The 10,748-nt window shown below is 41.0% G+C and overlaps 1 non-coding gene across 1 annotated transcript; it reads right to left on the reverse strand.

Moving 5' to 3' along the window:
- Positions 1–1,302: 1,302 nt before the first annotated feature.
- Positions 1,303–1,410, reverse strand: LOC130971076 (small nucleolar RNA R71). Its single transcript, XR_009082310.1, has one exon. It is a non-coding gene; the product is annotated as a small nucleolar RNA R71 (small nucleolar RNA).
- Positions 1,411–10,748: the final 9,338 nt, after the last annotated feature.

Here is a 10,748-nt window from a genome sequence, read left to right on the forward strand (position 1 = left end):
CAAAAGGGTAGCATTTTGGGCGTTAAACGCCAGAATGGATACCATTCTGGGCGTTTAACGCCAGGATGGCACAAGAGGGAAGATTTTGTTTTTAATTCAAATTTTTTTTCAAGTTTTCATAATTTTTCAAAATCAAATCTTTTTCAAATCGTATCTTTTCAATCATATATTTTCAAAATCAATTTCTTTCCATTTTTCAAAAATACTTGCTAACAATTAATGATTTGATTCAACATTTTAAGTATGTTGCCTTTTATGTAGAGAAAAGTTTAATGTTTGAATCATATCTTTTCTTGTTAGCCAAATCATTAATTTTAAAAATCAAATCCTTTTAATTTGTTTTTCAATCATATATTTTCAATCATATTTTTTTAAAACCATAACTTTTCAATCATATCTTTTTAATCACATCTTTTTTTCAAAATAGTTTTCAATCATATCTTTTTGATTTCTAATTTCAAAATCTTTTTCAAAAATCACTTAATTTCTTTCCCACTCTTAGTTTTCGAAAATCATCAATCAATTTTCAAAATTCTTTTAAAATCTTTTAATTTATTTTCAGAAATTCTTCCCCTCTTCTCACATCCTTCTATTTATGGACTAACACTCCTCCTCAATGCACAATTCGAACTCTATCCCTCTTGATAAGTTCGAATTCTTTTACCTCCTCCTTCTATTCTTCTTTTCCTCTGACACCTCAAGGAATCTCTATACTGTGACATAGATGACTCTATATTTTCTTGTTCTCTTCTCTTTCATATGAGCAGGAGCAAAGACAAAAGTATTCTTGTTGAGGCTGACCCTGAATCTGAAAGGACCTTGAAGTGAAAGCTAAGAGAAGCTAAAGCACTACTCTCTATAGAGGACCTAACAGAGCTCTTCAAACAAGAAGAAAACATGGCAGCCGAAAATAACAACAATGCCAACAATACAAGGAAGGTACTGGGTGACTTTACTGCACCTACTCCCGACTTCTATGGGAGAAGCATCTCTATCCCTGCTATTGGAGCAAACAACTTTGAGCTTAAGCCTCAATTAGTTTCTCTAATGCAACAGAATTGCAAGTTTCATGGACTTCCATTGGAAGATCCTCATCAGTTCTTATCTAAATTTTTGCAAATCTGTGACACTGTCAAGACCAATGGGGTTAACCCTGAGGTCTACAGACTTATGCTATTCCTTTTTGCTGTAAGAGACAGAGCTAGGATATGGTTGGATTCACAACCTAGAGAAAGCCTGAACTCTTGGGAAAAGCTAGTCAATGCCTTCTTGGCAAAGTTCTTTCCACCTCAAAAATTGAGTAAGCTTAGAGTGGAAGTCCAAACCTTCAAACAGAAGGAAGGTGAATCCCTCTATGAAGCTTGGGAAAGATACAAACAATTGATCAGAAAGTGTCCTTCTGACATGCTTTATGAATGGGGCATCATAGGTATCTTCTATGATGGTCTGTCTGAACTGTCCAAGATGTCATTGGACAGCTCTGCTAGAGGATCTCTTCATCTGAAGAAGACGCCTGCAGAAGCTCAAGAACTCATTGAAATGGTTGCAAATAACCAATTCATGTACACTTCTAAAAGGAATCCTGTGAACAATGGGACGAATCAGAAGAAAGGAGTTCTTGAGATTGATACTCTGAATGCCATATTGGCTCAGAATAAAATATTGACTCAGCAAGTCAATATGATTTCTCAAAGTCTGTCTGGAATGCAGGCTGCACCAGGCAGTACTAAGGACGCTTCATCTGAAGAAGAAGCTTATGATCCTGAGAACCCATCAATGGAAGAGGTGAATTACATGGGAGAATCATATGGAAACACCTATAATCCTTCATGGAGAAATCATCCAAGTCTCTCATGGAAGGATCAACAGAGACCTCAACAAGGTTTCAACAACAATAATGGTGGAAGAAATAGGTTTAGCAATGGCAAGCCTTTTCCATCATCTTCTCAGCAACAGACAGAGAATTCTAAGTAGAGCCACTCTGACTTAGCAACCATGGTCTCTGATCTAATCAAAACCACTCAAAGTTTCATGACTGAAACAAGGTCCTCCATTAGAAACTTGGAGGCACAAGTGGGTCAGCTGAGTAAGAAAGTTACTGAACTCCCTCCTAGTACTCTTCCAAGCAATATAGAAGAGAATCCAAAAGGAGAGTGTAAGGCCATCAACATGGCCGAATTTGGAGAGGAGGAAGAGGCAGTGATCGCCACTGAGGAAGACCTCAATGGACGTTCACTGGCCTCCAATGAGTTCCCTAATGAGGAACCATGGGAATCTAAGGCTCACACTGAGACCATAGAGATTCCATTAGATTTACTTCTGCCATTCATGAGCTCTGATGAGTATTCTTCCTCTGAAGAGGATGAAGATGTCACTGAAGAGTAAGTTGCTAAGTACCTTGGAGCAATCATGAAGCTAAATGACAAGTTATTTGGTAATGAGACTTGGGAGGATGAACCCCCTTTGCTCACCAAAGAACTGGATGACTTGACTAGGCAGAGATTACCTCAAAAGAGACAGGACCCTGGGAAGTTCTCAATACCTTGTACATTAGGCACCATGACCTTCGAGAAGGCTCTGTGTGACCTAGGGTCAAGCATAAACCTCATGCCTCTCTCTGTAATGGAGAAGCTAGGGATATTTGAGGTACAAGCTACAAGAATCTCACTAGAGATGGCAGACAATTCAAGAAAATAAGCTTATGGGCTTGTAGAGAATGTTCTGGTAAAGGTTGAGGACCATTACATCCCTGCTGATTTCATAGTCCTAGAGACTGGGAAGTGCATGGATGAATCCATCATCGTTGGCAGACCCTTCCTAGCCACAGCAAAGGCTGTGATTGATGTTGACAGAGGAGAATTGATCATTCAAGTGAATGAAGAATCCTTTGTGTTTAAGGCTCAAGGATATCCCTCTGTAACCATGGAGAGGAAGCATGAATAGCTTCTCTCAAAACAGAGTCAAACAGAGCCCCTACAGTCAAACTCTAAGTTTGGTGTTGGGAGGCCACAACCAAATTCTAAGTTTGATGTTGAACCCCCACATTCAAACTCTAAGTTTGGTGTTGGGAGGTTCCAACATTGCTCTGAACATCTGTGAGGCTCCATGAGGGCCCACTGTCAAGCTAATGACATTAAAGAAGCGCTTGTTGGGAGGCAACCCAATGTTATATTTATCTATTGTTATTTTATGTTTTCTGTAGATTGATGATCATGTAAAGTCATAAAAACAACTGAAAAAGCAAAAACAGAATGAAAAACAGAAAAAAAATAGCACACCCTGGAGGAAAAGCTTGCTGGCGTTTAAACGCCAGTAAGGGTAGCAAATGGGCGTTTAACGCCCAGTCTGGCACCATTCTGGGCGTTTAACGCCAGAAAGAGGCACCAGACTGGCGTTTAACACCAGGAATGGGCAAGCAGCTGGCGTTAAACGCCAGAAAAGGGCAGCAGCCCAGTGTTTAATGCCAGGATTGGCAGAAAGGGTGTTTTACACGCCACTTGGTGCAGGGATGAGCTATCCTTGACACCTCAGGATCTGTGGACTCCACAGGATCCCCACCTACCTCATCTCTCTCTTCTTCACCCATTCACCTATCAAATCCCACCATTCTCTTCACCACTCACATCCATCCTTCATAAAACCCCACCTACCCCACCATCCAAATTCAAACCACTTTGCCCCCCCCCCCAAACCCACCCATAATGGCTGAACCCTACCCCTCTCTCCACCCCTATATAAACCCTACTTCACTCCTTCATTTTCACACAACCTAAACACTACTTCTCCCCCTCCATCTCCTCTATTTCCTCTTCTTCTACTCTTTTCTTTCCTCTTTTGCTCGAGGACGAGCAAACCTTTAAGTTTGGTGTGGTAAAAGCGTTGCTTTTTATTTTTCCATAACCATTTATGGCACCTAAGGCCGGAGAAACCTCTAGAAAGAGGAAAGGAAAGGCAAAAGCTTCCACCTCTGAGTCATGGAAGATGGAGAGATTCATCTCAAGGGTGCATCAAGACCACTTCTATGAAGTTGTGGCTAAGAAGAAGGTGATCCCCGAGGTCCTTTTTCAAACTCAAAAAAAAAGAGGTCAACTTTAATCAAAGGTTAGACCAAGTCCTCATAGACATTTGTGAAGATGGCGCTCAATGGAAGAGAGATTCAAGAGGGAAGCCGGTTCAACTGAGAAGGCATGACCTCAAGCCCGTGGCTAGGGGATGGTTGGAGTTTATCCAACGCTCAATCATTCCCACTAGCAACCGGCCCGAAGCTACTATAGACCGGGCTATCATGATTCATAGCATCATGATTGGAGAGGAAGTAGAAGTTCATGAGGTTATATCCCAAGAACTTTATAAGGTGGCGGACAAGTCCTCTACCTTGGCAAGGTTAGCCTTCCCTCATCTCATTTGTCACCTCTGTAATTCAGTTGGAATTAACATAGAGGGAGACATCCTCATTGATGAGGACAAGCCCATCACTAAGAAGAGGATGGAGCAAACAAGAGATCCCACTCATGGACATGAGGAAATTCCTCATCATGAAATCCCTGAGATGCCTCAAGGGATGCACTTTCCTCCACAAAACTATTGGGAGCAAATCAACACCTCCCTAGGAGAATTGAGTTCCAACATGGGACAACTAAGGGTGGAGCACCAAGAACATTCCATCCTCCTCCATGAAATTAGAGAAGATCAAAGAATCATGAGAGAGGAGCAACAAAGGCAAGGAAGAGACATTGAGGAGCTCAAGCACTCCATAAGATCTTCAAGAGGAAGAACAAGTCGCCATCACTAAGGTGGACCCGTTCTTTAATCTCCTTGTTCTTTGTTTTTCTGTTTTTCGAAAATTATGCTTTATGTTTTATTTATGTTTGTGTCTTATAATCATTAATGTCTTAGTGTTTATGTGGTGCACGAAATTGTGATCTCTACACAACTCCGCACAACTAACCAGCAAGTGCACTGGGTCGTCCAAGTAATACCTTACGTGAGTAAGGGTCGATCCCACGGAGATTGTCGGCTTGAAACAAGCTATGGTTATCTTGTAAATCTTAGTCAGGATATTAGAAATTATCAGGATTGATTGTGAAAAGCAAAAGAACATGAAATAAGTACTTGTTCAGCAGTAATGGAGAATAGGTTGAGGTTTTGGAGATGCTCCATCTTCTGAATCTCTGCTTTCCCACTGTCTTCTTCTTCAAGCACGCAAGGCTCCTTCCATGGCAAGCTGTATGTAGGGTTTCACCGTTGTCAGTGGCTACCTCCCATCCTCTCATTGGAAATGTTCAACGCACCCTGTCACGGCACGGCTATCCATCTGTCGGTTCTCAATCAGGCCGGAATAGAATCCAGTGATTCTTTTGCGTCTGTCACTAACGCCCCGCCTTCAGGAGTTTGAAGCTCGTCACAGTCATTCAATCATTGAATCCTACTCAGAATACCACAGACAAGGTTTAGACCTTCCGGATTCTCTTGAATGCCGCCATCAGTTCTAGCTTATACCACGAAGATTCCGGTTAAAGAATCCAAGAGATATCTACTTAATCTAAGGTAGAACGGAGGTGGTTGTCAGGCACACGTTCATAGTTGAGAATGATGATGAGTGTCACGGATCATCACATTCATCCGGGTTAAGAACAAGTAATATCTTAGAATGGAAGCAAGCATGATTGAATGAGAAACAGTAGTAATTGCATTAATCCATCAAGACACAGCAGAGCTCCTCACCCCCAACCATGGGGTTTAGAGACTCATGCTGTAAGAAGTACACAAAGAAACGTGTAAAGTGTCATCAGGTACAGTTACAATGTCAAAAGATCCTATTAATAGTGAACTAGTAACCTAAGGTTTACAGAAATGAGTAAATGACAGAAAAATTTGCTTCCGGGCCCACTTGGTGTGTGCTTGGATTGAGCATTGAAGCTTTCATGTGTAGAGACCTTTTCTGGAGTTAAACGCTAGCTTTCATGCCAGTTTGGGCGTTTAACTCCAAGTTTTATGCCAGTTCCAGCGTTAAACGCTGGAAGTTCTGAGGCTGATTTGCAACGCCAGTTTGGGCCATCAAATCTCAGGCAAAGTATGGACTATTATACATTGCTGGAAAGCCCAGGATGTCTACTTTCCAATGCCATTGAGAGCGCGCCAATTGGGCTTCTGTAGCTCCAGAAAATCCACTTCGAGTGCAGGGAGGTCAGAATCCAACAGCATCTGCAGTCCTTTTCAGCCTCTAAATCAGATTTTTGCTCAGGTCCCTCAATTTCAGCCAGAAAATACCTGAAATCACAGAAAAACACACAAACTCATAGTAAAGTCCAGAAAAGTGAATTTTAACTCAAAACTAATAAAAATATACTAAAAACTAACTAGATCATACCAAAAACATACTAAAAACAATGCCAAAAAGCGTATAAATTATCCGCTCATCACAACACCAAACTTAAATTGTTGCTTGTCCCCAAGCAACTGAAAATCAAAATAGAATAAAAAGAAGAGAATATACTATAGACTCCAAAATATCAAAGAAACATAGTTCCAATTAGATGAGCGGGACCAGTAGCTTTTTGCTTCCGAACAGTTTTGGCATCTCACTCTATCCTTTGAAGTTTAGAATGATTGGCATCTTTAGGAACTCAGAACTCAGATAGTGTTATTGATTCTCCTAGTTAAGTATAATGATTCTTGAACATAGCTAGTGTATGAGTCTTGGCTGTGGCCCAAAGCACTCTGTCTTCCAGTATTACCACCGGATACATACATGCCACAGACACATAATTGGGTGAACCTTTTCAGATTGTGACTCAGCTTTGCTAGAGTCCCCAATTAGAGGTGTCCAGGGTTCTTAAGCACACTCTTTTTGCCTTGGTTCACAACTTTATTTCTTTCTTTTTCTTCCCTTTTCTTTTTCTTCTCCTCCCTTTTTTTTTCTCTTTTTTTTTCGAAATTTTTTTTTCACTGCTTTTTCTTGCTTCAAGAATCAATTTGATGATTTTTCAGATCCTCAATAACAGTTCCCCTTTTTCCTCATTCTTTCAAGAGCCAACAAATTTAACATTCTCAAAACAACAAGTTCAAAAGACATATGCACTGTTCAAGCATTCATTCGGAAATACAAAAATTATTGTCACCACATCAAACTAATTCAACTAGTTTCAAGGATAAATTCGAAATCCTGTACTTCTTGTTCTTTTGTGATTAAAGCATTTTTCATTTAAGAAAGGTGATGGATTCATAGGACATTCATAGCTTTAAGGCATAAACTTTAAATTTTATTAATTATGAATTAAGAATAAGACTCAAAAATAGATATAAAATGAAACTAAAAATAGAAAAAAAATAGAAAACAAAAATTTAAACTAGGCTCCTAATGATAGAGGTTTTCACAGAGTTAGGACTCAACAACCTTGATTTTGGGAAGTGGATGCTCCCTCAGCTTGAGAGGAGAGCTTTTGACGTTTCCACTCTTGGAGTTCACGCCCCTGCTTCTCTTGTTCCTTCAGCAATTTGCAAAGCATGCAGTTCTGATTCTGCTGTTTTTCCTTAAGTTGCTCCATAGTCTCTTGCAACTTGTTGATAGATGCTTCTAGGCTGGCCCAGTAGCCAATTTCAGGGAATTCAGGGAGGAACTCCTGCGCCCTCCTTTTGATAGAGTTGTCTTGCATTTGTCCTTCCATTGACTTCTTGGTGATTGGATGTTCAATGGGTATGAACTCATCTACTCCCATCTTTACCCCAGTCTCTTTACAGAGCAAAGAGATCAAGCTTGGGTAAGCCAACTTGGCTTCAGTGGAATTCTTATTTGCAATTGTGTAGATTTCACAAGCAATCACATGATGAACCTCCACTTCTTTTCCAAGCATAATGCAATGAATCATCACTGCTCTCTTGATGGTGACCTCAGAACGGTTGCTAGTGGGCAATATGGAACGCCCAATAAAGTCTAGCCAACCTCTTGCAATTGGTTTGAGGTCTCCCCTCTTGAGTTGGTTTGGGACACCCTTTGAATTGGTTATCCACTTAGTTCCAGGGAGGCATATGTCCTCTAGAACTTGATCCAACCCTTTATCTGCTCTCACCATTCTCCTATTAAAAGATTCAGGATCATCTTGCAGTTGAGGTAACTTGAAGATCTCTCTTATTTTGTCCAGATGGAAGTACATAACTTTCCCTCTGACCATGGTTCTGTAGGTATGGTAAGCAGTTCCAGTCATTCTCTGCTTATCTGTTAGCCACAGATTTGAGTAGAATTCCTGAACCATATTCCTTCCAACCTTTATCTCAGGATTGGTTAGAACTTCCCATCCTCTGTTTCGAATTTGCTCTTGGATCCCCGGATATTCATCTTCTTTCAGATCAAATTTAACTTTCGGGATCACTGACCTCAGACCCATTATTTTGTGATAATGGTCTTCATCTTCTTTGGTTAAGAACTTCTCTTGATTTCAAAGATTCTTTGGATTATTCTCTTTCTTTCCTCTTGAATTGGTTTGTTTTCCCTTAGGAGCCATGATCTTGATGAATCTTGGCTTTAGTGATCACGGAAAAGCACACCAAACTTAGAGGTTTGCTTGTCCTCAAGCAAAAGAAAGGAAAGAAGAGAGAGAGGGGAGGAGCAAATTCGAATGGTGTGGGTAATGAGGGGTCCAAACATGTATTTATAAAGTGGGGGGGGGGAGATTTCGAAAAAAAGAAAAATTTGAAAGAAGATTTGAGAAGATATGGAAAGAATTTGAGAGAAGGGTGAGTTTTTGAACAGGATTTGGGATTGATTTGAGAGATTTGAAGAACGATTTTAGATTTTTGAAAATTTGAGATTGAATGATGAAGGGTTGAGATGTATTTTTGTAGAAAAGTATGGGTAAGAAAAGGAAAGTTTGAAAAAATTTGATTTGAAAACAAAATTGTAGTCCCCCCACCTTTCTGGCGTTAAACGCCCAGAATGGCACTCATTCTGGCGTTTAACGCCCATTTGTTGCCCCTTTTGGGCGTTTAACGCCCAGCCAGGTACCCTGGCTGGCGTTAAACGCCAGAATTCCTTTATCACTGGGCGTTTTTCTAAACGCCCAGGATGCTGCACACCTGGCGTTAAACGCCCAGAATGGTGCCCATTCTGGCGTTTAACGCCCAAAATGGCACCATTCCTGGCGTTAAACGCCCAGAATGGTACCCATTCTGGCGTTTAACGCCCAAAATGTCCCTTACTGGCATTTTTTTGCCAGTAAGTTCTTTTTCTCTGCTTTTTGAGCTGAATCCTTCTGTAACTCTATGAATTCCTTCATTTTTGATACTTGCCTCTGTAAAAACAAATCATATAACCTCCTAATGACTGGGTTGCCTCCCAGCAAGCGCTTCTTTACTGTCTTTAGCTGGACCTTTACTGAGAATCACTCAAGTCTCAGTTTTGAGCATTCCTGCTCAAAATTGCTTTCAAGATAATGCTTGATTCTCTGTCCATTAACAATGAACTTTTTGTCAGAATCAATATCCTGAAGTTCAACATATCCATATGGTGACACTCCTGTAATCACATACGGACCCCTCCACCGGGATTTAAGTTTTCCTGGAAACAATTTGAGCCTAGAGTTGAAGAGCAGAACTTTTTGTCCTGGCTCAAAGACTCTGGTTGACAACTTCTTGTCATGCCATTTCTTTGCCTTTTCCTTATAAATTTTTGCATTTTCAAAGGCATTGAGTCTGAACTCTTCTAGCTCATTTAGCTGGAGCAATCTTTTTTCACCAGCTAACTGAGCATCCATGTTTAGGAATCTGGTTGCCCAGTAGGCGTTATGTTCCAGTTCCACGGGCAGATGACAGGCCTTCCCATACACTAGTTGGTATGGAGAGGTTCCTATAGGAGTCTTGAATGCTGTTCTGTATGCCCACAGAGCATCATCCAAACTCTTTGCCCAATCCTTTCTTCGGGCTATCACAGTCCGTTCTAGGATTCTTTTTAATTCTCTGTTGGAGACTTCAGCTTGCCCATTTGTCTGTGGATGATAAGGAGTTGCCACCTTGTGGCTAATTCCATATCTGACCATAGCAGAGTATAGCTGTCTATTGCAGAAATGAGTGCCCCCGTCACTGATTAGTACTTTGGGAACCCCAAACCTGCTGAAGATGTGTTTCTGGAGGAATTTTAGCACGGTCTTGGTATCATTAGTGGGTGAAGCAATTGCTTCTACCCACTTAGATACATAGTCCACTGCCACCAGAATGTAAGTGTTTGAGTATGATGGTGGGAATGGACCCATGAAGTCAATTCCCCATACATCAAACAATTCTATCTCTAATATCCCTTGTTGAGGCATGGCATATTCGTGAGGCAAGTTACCAGCTCTTTGGCAACTGTCACAGTTACGCACAAACTCTCGGGAATCTTTATAGAGAGTAGGCCAGTAGAAGCCACATTGGAGGACTTTAGTGGCTGTTCGCTCACTTCCAAAATGTCCTCCATACTGTGAACCATGGCAATGCCATAGGATCCTTTGTGCTTCTTCTCTGGGTACACATCTGCGGATCACTCCGTCTGCACATCTCTTGAAGAGATATGGTTCATCCCATAGGTAGTACTTGGCATCTGAAATTAATTTCTTTCTTTGCACTCTGCTGTACTCCTGGGGTATGAACCTCACAGCTTTGTAGTTTGCAATGTCTGCAAACCATGGAGCTTCCTGAATGGCAAAGAGTTGCTCATCTGGGAAAGTCTCAGAGATCTCAGTAGAAGGGAGGGACGCCCCAGCTACTGGTTCTATTCG

The sequence above is a fragment of the Arachis stenosperma genome, chromosome 3 (assembly GCF_014773155.1).
Source record: "Arachis stenosperma cultivar V10309 chromosome 3, arast.V10309.gnm1.PFL2, whole genome shotgun sequence".
In the NCBI taxonomy this organism is placed as follows: Eukaryota; Viridiplantae; Streptophyta; class Magnoliopsida; order Fabales; family Fabaceae; genus Arachis; species Arachis stenosperma.